Here is a 14027-nt window from a genome sequence, read left to right as displayed (position 1 = left end):
TCAGTATTATGACAGCTGGTTATAAAATCTATGCAAAATTAATAAGCAAAGAATGGGAACAGTTGTGGAGACTATGCTGGTTCAGGAAAAATGTGGCTTTAGCACAGGCCTCTCATTCGTAATGAACCTAATGACGGTGAAACATAGAGAATCCAACATAGAAACGCATCGACCATTTACAGGCTAAAGGCCTTCGACCGTTTGAAAAGGAGGGAGTTGTAGTGAATTCTGGCTAAAAGGCGGTACCCTTGGCGATTAATTGACGTAAGCCCGTTCAGAGATACAGAAAGCAACGAAAAACTGAGCAAACCTACCAATAAGTGTTAACAAGAGCGTACCTCAGGGATGCAGTCTGTCACCTTCACTGTTTAATATTTACGTCGACAGTATCGAACGAGAATGGATAAATGAGTGCTATGGTTGTAAAGTGGGATGCGTGGAAAGTCTAAGAACTCTTTTCTTTTCGGATGACCATGTAATCTTTGGGGAAAAGGAAGATGAACTGCAGATCCTGGCACACAGAATTGCTCAAATTGCTAACAATCGTAATTTGAAGATCTCCACGAGCAAATCCAAAGTAATGGTACCCAGGAGAAAACATTGTCTAAGAAGTGAGATAGTCATTTTAGATATCTAGACTGCGATATATCGTATGTCAGAAACGTTGAAGTTAAGGAAAAGCTAAGCAGGTACAGAGTAATGTGTGGAACAATGAGATGAACATTAAAAAATAAAATTTGTAAAGAGCCTTCAGTGAAGTTTCCTAGCCTCCTCGGATCCATTAACAAAAAAATATATTTATCTACTTAATATTTCTATTACATTTAATACCGACCAATTTTTACAAAATTAATGAGTAGATTCTCTAAGAAACGATGTGTCACGTACGACACACTGGCATTCAAGGGTAGGAAATTATTAAAATGGAGTAAACTTGTATGTGAATGAAACCAGTACAAAGGAACTAGTCCCAAAAAATTCCTTTATTTCATCAGCTGTTGTGTTCATTAAATTGGCAGTATGTATAAATGACATATGGTTTGTACATGCGGAGTTAAGTACAAAAATCTGTGCTGTACTGTATGAACTACAGGTGTGGTTGATAATTTTTTCCGTCTCACTCTGCTTCTTCAAAATTTTTTGGAACATTGTTCTCCATGCCTGCATTGATGGATCTGCACCATGCCAACGGTTCCTACATTTATCGAGGCTTGTAAGATCTGAAGATATCAGAAGTACGTCAAAGCACTCGCCTTGTAGATATAACAGTATTTTAGATATTGACGACGGAAGATACGAGTATACCTATTACTTTTAAAAGTTAATAACATCTGAACTCCTTAAACGATCTTAACAAAATGTCAACCGATGGTGCTTGAACAGCACTGTCTAAAATCGGTTCCAGTATTTCTGTTAAAGCAGTGTAAAATGAGTTACGAGACGGGACGTTAATGTAGTGAGTTAAGAAACACTTTTTAGTACAAAATAAGTTGCAAAACAATAAATGTAGGGGCAATATTAGATAATAGATAACAACTGCTATCTGTAGAGACTTAGTTTAAAACAGATAATTCTAAATAATGCTAATTTTGCTCGTTTTCCTAATAAGATACAAATAACCCAAAAGCCTAGGACTTCACCAAACAAGTAATCTGACCAAAGAAAAGCTGATCAATTTCTAGCTCCAATTCATTTGCAGCAACTATATTACCGATAATGTAATTTTTAGTCTTTATAAGATTAATGTGCAGCGAGTGAAAGGCATAGTGCCTGATTTTCTAATAAAAGGACAAAGGAGGTGGTATTTTTAACACCTCAACGGACTCAGAGTGGAAGCGTGAGTCACATTAGGTGGTATGTGTGGGACGGCCGGTGTGGCTGAGCGGTTCTAGGCGCTTCTGTCTGGAACCGCGCGACCGCTACAGTCGTAGGTTCGAATCCTGCCTCGGGCATGGATGTGTGTGATGTCCTTAGGTTAGTTAGGTTTAAGCAGTTCTAAGTTCTAGGGGACTGATGATCTCAGATGTTAAGTCCCATAGTGCTCAGAGCCATTTGAACCATTTTTGGTATGTGTGGTTTTTATACAGTATACACTGAACAGCCAAAACATTATTAGCACTGCCGACCGTTGGATGCCGCCTGGTGGCGTTGTGGGCACTTGACGCGGTAACAAAAGTATGCAAAAACAGACATAATGTCTTCTGGGATAACAGCAATCAGTGATTTTATAATGTTACTTAAAATCCGTCTTGATTGCAATTTTTTTTATTACTCATATGACCGGTTTCGGTTCATTCAGAACCATCTTCAGATCTGATACTTCAGTTACTCCTGTAATAATATGAGTAATAAAAAAAAATTGCAATCAAGACGGATTTTAAGTAACATTGTAACAAAACTATGTAAGCGGGACAGACACGGACGGGAAATCACAGCGAAGATGTGAGCCGCAAATGAGGTAAGCGACTCTGACCAAGGGCAGATTATTATTACTCAGAACATATGAACGAATATCTCGAAAGCAGCGAAGCTGGCTGAATGTTCACGTGTGACTGTAGAGAGCATCTACAGAAAGAGGTAGAAGGACAGTGAAACTATAACTAGGTGCCAAATGGATGGAAGTACACGGCTCTCCACAGAACGTGGGATTCGGAGGCTTCTCTGCTCTGTAAAGTAGGATAGATGGTGATTGTAGCATCTCTGCCGAAAGACCAAATGGTTCAAATGGCTCTAAGCACTATAGGACTTCAGTCCCCTAGACATAGAACTACTTAAACCTGACTAACCTAAGGATATCACACACATCCATACCCGAGGAAGGATGCGAACCTGCGGCCGTAGCAGCAGCGCGGTTCCGGACTGAAGTGCCTAGAACCGCTCGACCACAGTGGCCGGCCCAGAAAGAGCACGATGCCGCTGTAGCACAAGTGTTTTGGACCACACCGTTGATCCGTTCATCGTACATTGTTGAACATGGAGCTCCGTAGCAGACCACCCCTACGTGTTCCCATGTCGAAAAAAGTGATTCGAATGGCTCTGAGCACTATGGGACTTAGCTGCTGAGGTGATCAGTCCCCTAGAACTTAGAACTACTTAAACCTAACTAACCTAAGGACATCACACACATCCATGCCCGAGGAAGGATGCGAACCTACGACCGTAGCAGCAGCGCGGTTCCGGACTGAAGTGCCTAGAACCGCTCGACCACAGTGGCCGGCCCAGAAAGAGCACAATGCCGCTGTAGCACAAGTGTTTTGGACCACACCGTTGATCCGTTCATCGTACATTGTTGAACATGGAGCTCCGTAGCAGACCACCCCTACTTGTTACCATGTCGAAAAAAGTGATTCGAATGGCTCTGAGCACTATGGGACTTAACTGCTGAGGTGATCAGTCCCCTAGAACTTAGAACTGCTTAAACCTAACTAACCTGAGGACATCACACACATCCATGCCCGAGGAAGGATGCGAACCTGCGACCGTAGCAGGAGCGCGGTTCCGGACTGAAGTGCCTAGAATCGCTCGACCACAGTGGCCGGCCCAGAAAGAGCACAATGCCGCTGTAGCACAAGTGTTTTGGACCACACCGTAGATCCGTTCATCGTACATTGTTGAACATGGAGCTCCGTAGCAGACCACCCCTACTTGTTCCCATGTCGAAAAAAGTTATTCGAATGGCTCTGAGCACTATGGGACTTAACTGCTGAGGTGATCAATCCCCTAGAACTTAGAACTGCTTAAACCTAACTAACCTGAGGACATCACACACATCCATGCCCGAGGAAGGATGCGAACTTGCGACCGTCGCGTGTCGACCCAACGATTTCGTCAGTTACTGCAGTGGCTTCGGAATCTTCGGGATTCGACGTCAGCTCTTCTGGTGAATCACATTTGCGCTATACTAGGTCGAGGGTAGTCTCCACAAACGCCAACATCGAGGTGAGCCGCGGCTCGAAACATGCAGCGCGCCATTGACGCAGGCTGGCAGTAGCAGTACTAGCAGTACATTCTCCTGAATGGGACCTGTGGTTGTAATCGAAGACACGCTGACAGCTGCGAACCAGTTGTATGCCGTCACGCTTGATACCCTTCCCTTCCCGACGGCGTCATCTTTCAGCATTATAACTGTGTCAGAGCCAGAACCTTGCTACAGCGGTTTGAGGAGCATCATAGTGAGCTCACGTGTATGTCTCGCCGGCCGTTGTGGCCGAGCGGTTCTAGGCGCTACAGTCCGGGACCGCGGGACTGCTACGGTCGCAGGTTCGAATCCTGCCTCAGGCACGGATGTGTTTGATGTCCTTATGTTAGTTAGGTTTAAGTAGTTCTAAGTTCTAGGGGACTGATGACCTCAGACGTTAAGTCCCATTGTGCTCAGAGCCATTTGAACCATTTGTATGTCTCGGCGACCAAATTCGCCTGATATAAATCCTAAGGCACGTATCTGGGTCGCTATAGGCTGCCAACACGGCCTACACAAATCAGCGACCCGTTATTAACGCGAATTACACGACCTGTGCGTAGACACCTACTGCCACGTAACTCCATAAACCTACTAACAAACTGTCGGTTCCCTGACACGCAGAATCCGTTATTTATTTCGTTCCAAAGATGGAAAAACAAGCTATAAAGCAGGTAGTCATAATATTTTGCTCATTAGTTACGTAATTTGTGAATTTTGTATGTAATTTGTGGGTTTTGCTGTGACAAATTTAGTCTATATGAGGGCTGCAGCGATGTTGGCCTGGGGAGCAGTTCGTTGCAAGACGTTAGTGGGTGATAATGTGTTCGCTGATGAGTGTCGTGACAGACACATTAAAGTGTTGGGTTGGTGCATAAGTTCGCAGCGTCTTTCCATAAATTTAATAAAGACAACAGATACACATCATTGTATATTTTCCTTTACAATTTACAACAGTTTTCCAACGCTGGAATAACTTTTAGATTCCACGACTATAGAAATCACGTAGTTTTGAGCCGTGCCAGGAGTACATTCTAATCCTGATAGGAAGTTCCTTGAATATTGTTCGATAGAAACTGGAAAAGGCAAAAATCCGAGGGGGCAAGATCAGGTAAACAAGGTGAGTGCGGAATGGCTTCCCTACCCATCTCCTATAGTGTTCACTGCGAGTCTAGTAGAATCCAGTATCTCGGGATTTATGGGTATCGCTCTCAGTTCCTCTCATCCCCCCATCACTCCATCTCTCTCGCCCCCACTCCCCTCCATTCTATCTCTGTCACCCACTTCCTCAACTCTCCATCTAACTCATTCAGCTTTCGCTCTCTTGCCTCCTCCTGTCACTCCTCACACTCTCCCCCTCTCCCCTCCCCCTCACTCCTCTATCATTCCCTCTCATTCTTTCCCTCTCTCCCACAATTTCAGCCCACATATACACACTTTTGTCAGTCCTCTCACTTTCCACCTCTGGGTTCCCACATTATGCCCCCACTTTAGCTGTCTCTCACTCTCACACTATCTGCCTCTCAATCCCCCATTCCCTCTCTCAATCCTACTCCCTGTACCTCTAAGCCGAATTTCACTTCCACTCCCTCATCCTCCCATTCCCAGTACCATTACAAGTCCTAGTCTCTCTCAATCCAAATACCATTCGATCTCCCTCTCACTCCCAAACCTATATTATCTCCCCATTAGTTTCACTTCATCTCAGTCCCAAACCAATTTCCATTCTCATTCGGTTCCCTCTCAATTACAAACCTGCTTTCACTTCGTTTCCCTCTCAATCGCAGTCTCGCTCTCACTCCCTTGTCTTCTTCCACTGTGTTTCCCTCAAAAACACAAACCCACACTCTGTCCCTCTCAAGAGGAATCACATTCACTCTCCCACTAAACGCCAGTCCCACTCATGCCAACTTTCTCTCAATCTGTCTCTCATTCCAAATCTATCCCTGTCCTTTTCAACCACTCTCCCTCTCAATCCCTCTTTTTGTTTTCCTTATCAAACCCATCAATACCAATATCTTCTGTGATACCACAGCCTCCATCCGTCTCTCTTTACTGTTTATCTCCCACTCTTTCTCTCTGAACGTGTGCATGCACACGTGTGTGTGTGTGGGGGGGGGGGGAGGTGTGGATGTGGATGTGTTGTGTGTTCAGATCTGAATTTCGTTTTCAGCTGACAAATAGATGAAACCTGGATGTCATAAATAAAAGAAAGACATTGAGAGAGGAGACGATACGAGGCTAGACAGATGAAAATATCCTCACAACTAACATCAGGAGCTATTGTTCTGCAACGAGAACCACCAGATGGGCAATGACACGAAGCCACACTGAACAAGGGAATTCCTGGCTTTTGAGCCGCGGCCCTCAACGGTCGTGCAGAAGTCGGCTCTCTGCCCATATTAAAGCTCCGGGTGTAAACGTCGTGCAGCATCGCGTTCCGCAGATAGCGTGTGAGAAACTGCCGTGCCGTACCGCACCGAAGGAAATACGGCAGCCCGGCCCTGGGTAACAAGTCGAGCCACCCCACTCCGGGCGAGCTCCTGTCTTCTGGACACGTGCACTCCACGTGGTCCTGTTCCAGCTTCCACCACATAGCTGCTTTTGATTGCGGGGTCAATACAATATGATTAGAGTTAAACTCGCCAGCCCAATACATAGGGACCTTACCAACTCTTCTGAAATGGTTATTCGGTGATGTGTGATGAAAGGTTCTGTGTTTCTTTCATAACTTGGCTGCCCAGTTACCCTCACTACTAGACTGTGCACTGTTGATCCCACCCCTGCAAGAGGTAATCTTCAGTCTTCTGTTAAGCCTTGTCCCTCAGTACACTTAGAATTTGTAATCCTAATACACTACCCATTCAAAATTATCTGGTCACCTATCATGTGGACTTTATTATGGGTTGTGTCAGTCCTTCGCCTTTATGCTGGTATGAACTCTACTGAGACACTTTCAATGAGGTATATGAATGTCTGTGGAGGAGCCGGCCGGAGTGGCCCAGCGGTTCTAGGCGCTTCAGTCTGGAACCGCGCGACCGCTACAGCCGCAGGTTCTAATCCTGCCTCGGGCATGGATGTGGGTGATGTCCTTAGGTTAGTTCGGTTTAGGTAGTTCTAAGTTCTAGGGGACTGATGACCTCAGAAGTTAAGTCCCATAGTGCTCAGAGCCATTTGAACCATCTGTGGAGGAATTGCAGCCAATTGTTCCTCAAGAGCCGAAGCAAGAGAAATAACTGATTTTGGACGCTAGGGTCTGGAACGAAATCAACGTCCTAATTCATTCCAAAGGTAATCAAAATATCCACGGGTATGCTGCCGGTCTATAGTGTCCAACGGGCACAATATTTCGGCGATCATACATGTCGCCATCATCAGGTGCCCGTTGAACACTATAGACCGGCAGCATACCCGTGGATATTTTGATTATCAAATACGCCGGGAGAAACTCAAGGATCACATTCCAATGGTGTTCCATTGGATTCCGGTCGAGACTCTGAGCAAACCAGTCCATTTCATGTATGTAATCGTGCACAAACGATTGCCCCTCTGAAGCTGCTTTATGACAGGGTGCATTGTCGTACTGATGTAATCATCGTCTCCGAACTGCTCCTCTACACCATGCGGTACACAACGATGTAAAATATTTTCACTCCGCAAGAGCTTTCTTAAACGCAGTAAGGGGACAATGTCCTAACCATTAAAATGACCTCCGTACTGTAACGTCTTCACTGTTGGCTCGGGGTTGGGTTGTTTCGGGGAGGAGACCAGGCAGTGATGTCATCGGTCTCATCAGATTATCGAAGGAGGGGGAAGGAAGTCGGTCGTGCCCTTTGAAAGGAACCATCCCGGCATTTGCCTGGAGCGATTTAGGGAAATCACGGAAAACCTAGCTCAGGATGGCCGGATGCGGGATCGAACCGTCGTCCTCGCGAATGAGCGTCCAGTGTGCTATCCACTGCGCCACCTCGCTCGGTATCACTGTTGGCTCTACTCGTTATGGCAAGTAACACTATCCAGGTATTCGCCAAACCCAAACCCTTCCATCGTATTGTGATAGGGCGCAGCGAGATTCGTCACTCAAAATTACTTATTTGCGTCCATCCACTGTCCAATGGCATAGCTCTCTGCACCGTCTCAGACGTTCATAAGCAATGAATACAGAAATGTGTGGCTTTTGAGGAACTATAGCTAAGTCATTGTACCGTATTCTTTTTAACTCCATACGCACAGTCATTCTGCTGGCAGTGAACCGAGAATTTATTTTCAAAACCTTTCCTTAAAGAATTTACTTAATTTACTAACGATTCATCAATAACATTAACACATTTAATAACACTATGTGGGCGTGGAAGTAGTTGCCAGTGGGTAACTGATGGAAAACAAATTAAATTTCAACAAATGGAAATTTTATTCCTAAAAACCCTTTCTTTTTAAAAAAAAAACAAATTTGAAAATTATAGTCAGAAAGCACCCTGTAAATATCAAGTTACAATTTAATCAGAGACAGAAATAACAAAAAGATTTCGGGCTGAGAACCTAGCCGCTCCCTTTTAACACGGCCTTAGTCACGACCGCTCACAACAACCTCTGAAAGACTACACTGGTGCAAATCTGCAACATACAAGATTACTTTAAACTAAAAATTTTAACAACTCACACAAACACATGAACTACGCACCCCGTAGGAGGGATGGAAATGGTACAAAACACTCACATTAAAAATTATTTGCCACCGAAAGTGCAACTTCTTTTTAAGAGAGCTCTTACGGTGGAAGGGTGGCAACTTTATATACTAAAATGACAATTTAAATAAAAAAATCCATAAAATGCACTCTTACATAAAATGTACAAACATGCTCTACATTACACATATACCGCCTCTCAAGATGATAGGCATAATAAAAACATACTTAAGGGATTCGGCCTTTGCACCTGAAGCAATAAATTCGTTAACACCGAATCCGACAAACATGATTTAGGTTTTCCGCGATTTCCGTAAATCGCTTCAGGCAAACGCTGGAATGGTTCCTTTGAAACGGCGCGGCCGACTTCCTTCCCCATCCTTCCCTAACCCAATGAGACCGATGACCTCGCTGTTTGGTCTCTTCCACCAAATCAACCCAACTCCTGCAAACATGACAGAGGTAGCTATTGACGTGCGGCAGACCGAGAGACAAACTGCCTAACAAATGCGGACGAGAGACAGACGAGCAAGCTGGGGACGAGAGACTGACCAAGAAAACAAGTAGAATTTAACAAGTAAATAAAACAACAGATCACGAACAACTTAACTTATAATAAACTGCGATGCCTGGCGAAGACTTGGCGCAGCACCCCCAAAACGCTCTCACGAATCGTCCGCTGCCAGCCGCTTCAGCGGACGCAGGAAGGCGCGCCGATCTCCCGTCTCACGGCGTCGCACCTCGCGCCGGCCAGACCGATGTCGTGGGTTGACTCCTCTTGCTCTCGTGTCGGCCGCGAAACCACTAACCCTCGCTATACGGAGCGGCCCACTGGACTGACGTGGCGACCTCACATGTGCCGACGTTCAAGACGGACAAGTCATCTTGCGTCCCAGTGCGCGACCGACCAACCGATCGATGCAACCGCCAATGACCATTGCCTGAACAAACTCGAGCACTCCGGACGACAGACAGACACTGACTGCCCCACGCTGACCCGGCTGACCGACTGACTAGACTCACTCCGACTGACCATCCACCGAGCTGATATCGCCCCATAAATGCACGTGAGCAGGAAACCTTTCCCGTTTCCCACCAGAGGGAGACACCAAAGCTGCGATTGCCACAGCGGCCCCACCGCCAGAAACGGAGGGCGACTACTTCACACAACGCGCTGCGGCGCGCTTTTCAAAACAGCAATTTTTACCACGGCTCAGGCAGGACTGTAGGTAGCACTTCGTGATTCACGGCGATTCCTTCCGCTGATTTCATGCGATTACTACCACCGTCCGCAATGCTCGAAGATCCCTATCCCCCTCGTATATGAGGTCTGCTGGTATTAGTTTAACTGTATGGCTTGTTTCGATTTTTTCTTGACAGTCACACAATCAATAGCCGACTTGGATATCTTTAGTACGATTGAAATGATCCTGATGGATTTATTACTCGGCCTACATCCAGTGTCCAATCCACGTTCGAAGTCGGTGAGCTCTCCTGACCAATATGTTCTGTTGTTGCCACTTCTCTGTTGACTATGCAATGTTCTTTGCCTCCTTTCATACTCATGGGTCCACCTCTTGTGATATCTTGTGGTCAACTCCGCATTACATAGGTGTGCCGGATTCTTTTGTTTAGACAGTACATGTCTTGTTCCTTGAGAACGCCTAGTCTATAAGATGGGTAATGTTGTTAATTATCACAGCATTAAGTGTGGTGTCACCGCCAGACACCACACTTGCTAGGTGGTAGCCTTTAAATCGGCCGCGGTCCGGTAGTATACGTCGGACCCGCGTGTCGCCACTGTCAGTGATTGCAGACCGAGCGCCGCCACACGGCAGGTCTAGAGAGACGGCCTAGCACTCGCCCCAGTTGTACAGCCGACTTTGCTAGCGATGGTTCACTGACAAATTACGCTCTCATTTGCCGAGACGATAGTTAGCATAGCCTTCAGCTACGTCATTTGCTACGACCTAGCAAGGCGCCATTATCAATTGCTATTTATCTTGTGATGCATGTACCGTCAGACCGATGTTCACCAATTATGGATTAAAGTTAAGTATTCCAGAAGCTACGTACTTTTTTTACTAGACTCAACTCCTTGAACTGTTCCAGACCTCACGCCAGCCTGCGTGAGCTTAAACGCGTGCCTTTCGGCTACCTCATAGTGGCTTGGCTGTCTTGCCAAGTCACAACATTAAGTTTTCGTGCAAGCTCTGATTATTTTATTACGGTGTTCATGTGTTCCTATGTAAGTGGGCATCAACAGGATATTTTCGTATTCGAAGGAGAGAGTTAGTGATTGAAATTTAGCGGAAAGATCTCGCCGCAACGAAAAATATCTTTGTTTTAATGATTACCACCCAACTCACCTATCATATTCGTGTCACGAAAAGTGCTTCTTTTTTTTAACTTTTTCGATGTCTTCCGTCACTTCTATCTGGTAATTTTTGTTAATCTTCATACTGATAGAAAAGTGAGGGCTCACCTTTCCCACGTAAATCCAGAATGTCAAGTCTGACTTGGTTGTTTATCGTCTTGCTGCCGAATCAGAGGGGGGGGGGGGGGGAGTATGTGCCAACGGAGGCAGGACTTTTCTGTTGATACCAAGGTTGGCACTAGCCCGTTTCGGTAAGTCGCAGGCCTGCTAGGGTATGCCCTCTCTGGCGGAAGGAGTGATATCTATTACGAGAAAATAAAACGCCTACAGCTGTCCTTACGATTTTATTTATTTTGTTGCAACCAGTTTCAGCGCTTCAATGTGCCATCTTCAGGCCTTAGTTGATGCGGAAGGAGTTGACGCAATCCCCATATATATCGCATCAGTGACCAGCGTAACTGGTTACGCAGACCATCTGAAAACTTAAGTGTCAGCACTCTAACCATCAACTGTTATCTGGTGGGGAAAGGGGAGTGGACTGTGTGCCGAGTTGCGACTTTGTTCACTGAGGAGGACGCCCCACTGTAGCGACATTTGGTGCGAACCGATTGCTCGCTTGTTGATGGTGGAGGCCGGGCGACATCACGGGAACTATCTCATGGTCTAGTGAGCAGAGAACAGTTGCAGTGGTGGAACGTACGGTTTGCTATTCTTGAGCTGCAGCTGGGCCTGTGTTTTCTACTGTTTCGAACATGGGATGGTATGGTATGTCCAATTTGTGAATATGAACAGCCGTGCTAAGAAAGATTGGGCTTCCAGTAGGTACTGTAATCTGATGTTTTGTTGACGGAAATAGAACGTTATAATTATGTACAAACTTCCGTAACTTACAGCCAGAGTGAATGCATACTTGGGTTTTTGGGTACAGACTTTGTATCGAATTGTGTTAAAGTGACTGGCCACAGAGAACGTTTAGTAAATTCTTAAATGTAAATTCTTAAGTGCAAACTGTTTTAATTGAGTGTGTTAAAGAGACGGGCTATAGTGCATGATTGGCTATATTCATGTTTTTGATGCTGATTAAGGACGGCTGTGATCTGTGCCTAATAATAAACTGCTTCCGATAGGTCATTGCATTGTTAATTTTCATGTACAGTTCATGTGCAGACAAGTTGTCTTGTACCAAGGTGCGTATTCGTGGGAGCAAACTCAAATGGCAACATCGCAACTGTTATCAGAAGAAAGCTACTGTCAAATGTTTTTTATTCCAGTCTTTGATCAAAATATCAATTCCTTTGACGATGACCGGTTTCAGTCAGTAATGACCATCTTCAGATCTACACCATGTCCTAATGTGATAAGGCCGTAATGGCATCGTCAAAACATTTGACATTATTGAATAACTGTTCATATTCGAGACTTTGTCGCAGCTGGTGAAAGCTACTGTTATGAATTTTTAGCCATTTGCATATCTTAATCATTTGATCACCAAGATTCTTTGATGTACGATTATTTACTTGATTTTACTGTTCTCTATTGCGTTGCTGATTTTAAATATGGTATTTTAATTATTTTAACTGTTTATTTTTTAAATTCCTCTGATACTGTTAAGGATATTGCGGTCAGGAAGCTTTTGCTCCATAAACTTTGATGTTTACTAGTTTTGCTCGTTTGAGATCAGCTTCACACCTGTGTCGGAAAACGATTTTTTCTGTTGTTGCTTATGATAGAAATAAATGTACAGTTATTGTTACAGTAACTTAAACAACAGTCGATTCCGACCTTCAGCTGTATGCCCAGTCCCTCCATACCCTGTCTACAGGCTGTCCGAGAATAGTCGCGACGTACTTTGAGGGGTTGTAGAGGGTGTGTTGAGGAACAATTCGAAGACAGGAACACGTGTGGTGAAGCATCATCCAACGACGCTACAAAACATCGAAGTTATAGGCACCTGCGCCTGCCGCTACGCAGCCCCTTTGGAAGCAAACGTGTTGTCAGTTAATCAGTGATCACGACTGATTGTCACGATCGCGAGTGGAGAAAATGGAGCTGCCTGGTGCGTAGAATGGTCTGGTCTCCTACTAATGCAGGGAATGTCGAAGTGATTCCATATTTTTAGTTTTCTAGGAGGCTTTTGACACCGCTCCTTATAAGCAGCTTGTAATGAAATTGCGTGCCTATGGCGTACAGCTTCAGTTCCGCGACTGGATCTGTGATTACTTCTCAGAAAGGTCACAGTACGTAGTAACCGACGGAAAATCACCGAGCAAAACAGAGGTGATATCTGGCGTTTCCCAGGGAAGTGTTATAGGCCGTCTGCTGTTCATCACCTACATAAACGATTTGGAGATAATCTGATTGGCCCTCTTAGATTGTATCCAGATGGTGCTGTCATTTACGTCCTAGACACGATACATGACTGGTGCGAAAAGTGGCAATTGTCTTTCTATAAGACAGAGTATGAGGTCATCCACATGAGCACAAAAAGAAATCATTTACATTTCGATTACACGTTAAATCACAAAAATTTAATGTCTGTCAATTCGACTAAATACCTAGGAATTACAATTAAGAGCAACTGCAGCTGGAACGACCACATAGATAATGTTGTGAAAAAGGCAGCCCAAAGTCCATTTTTTATTGGCAGAACACTTAGAAGATGTAACAGGTCTTCTAAAGACAGTTCCTATACTACGCTTGTCCGTCGTCTGTTAGAGTACTGCTGTGCAGTGTCGTATCCTTACCAGACAATATGGCAGAGGACATGGAAATGGGTCAAAGGAGGTTACCACCTTTCTCCTCTGAATATGAAAATATTGTAATGTCCCCAGCCTACATAGGGAGGAATGATCAACACAATACAATAAGAGTAATAAGAGCTCGTACTGAAAGATTTAAGTGTTCATTTTCCACTTAGTACTAGAGAGTGGAACGCTAGAGAAATAGAAAGTGGTTCTAAAATCCCTGTGCCAGGCACTGGAGTGTGAACTGCACGGTAGTTATGTAG

This window comes from Schistocerca piceifrons, chromosome 6, assembly GCF_021461385.2.
Source record: "Schistocerca piceifrons isolate TAMUIC-IGC-003096 chromosome 6, iqSchPice1.1, whole genome shotgun sequence".
NCBI lineage: Eukaryota > Metazoa > Arthropoda > Insecta > Orthoptera > Acrididae > Schistocerca > Schistocerca piceifrons.
The sequence above is the reverse complement of the archived record's forward strand: the minus strand, read 5'-3'. Positions refer to the sequence as shown.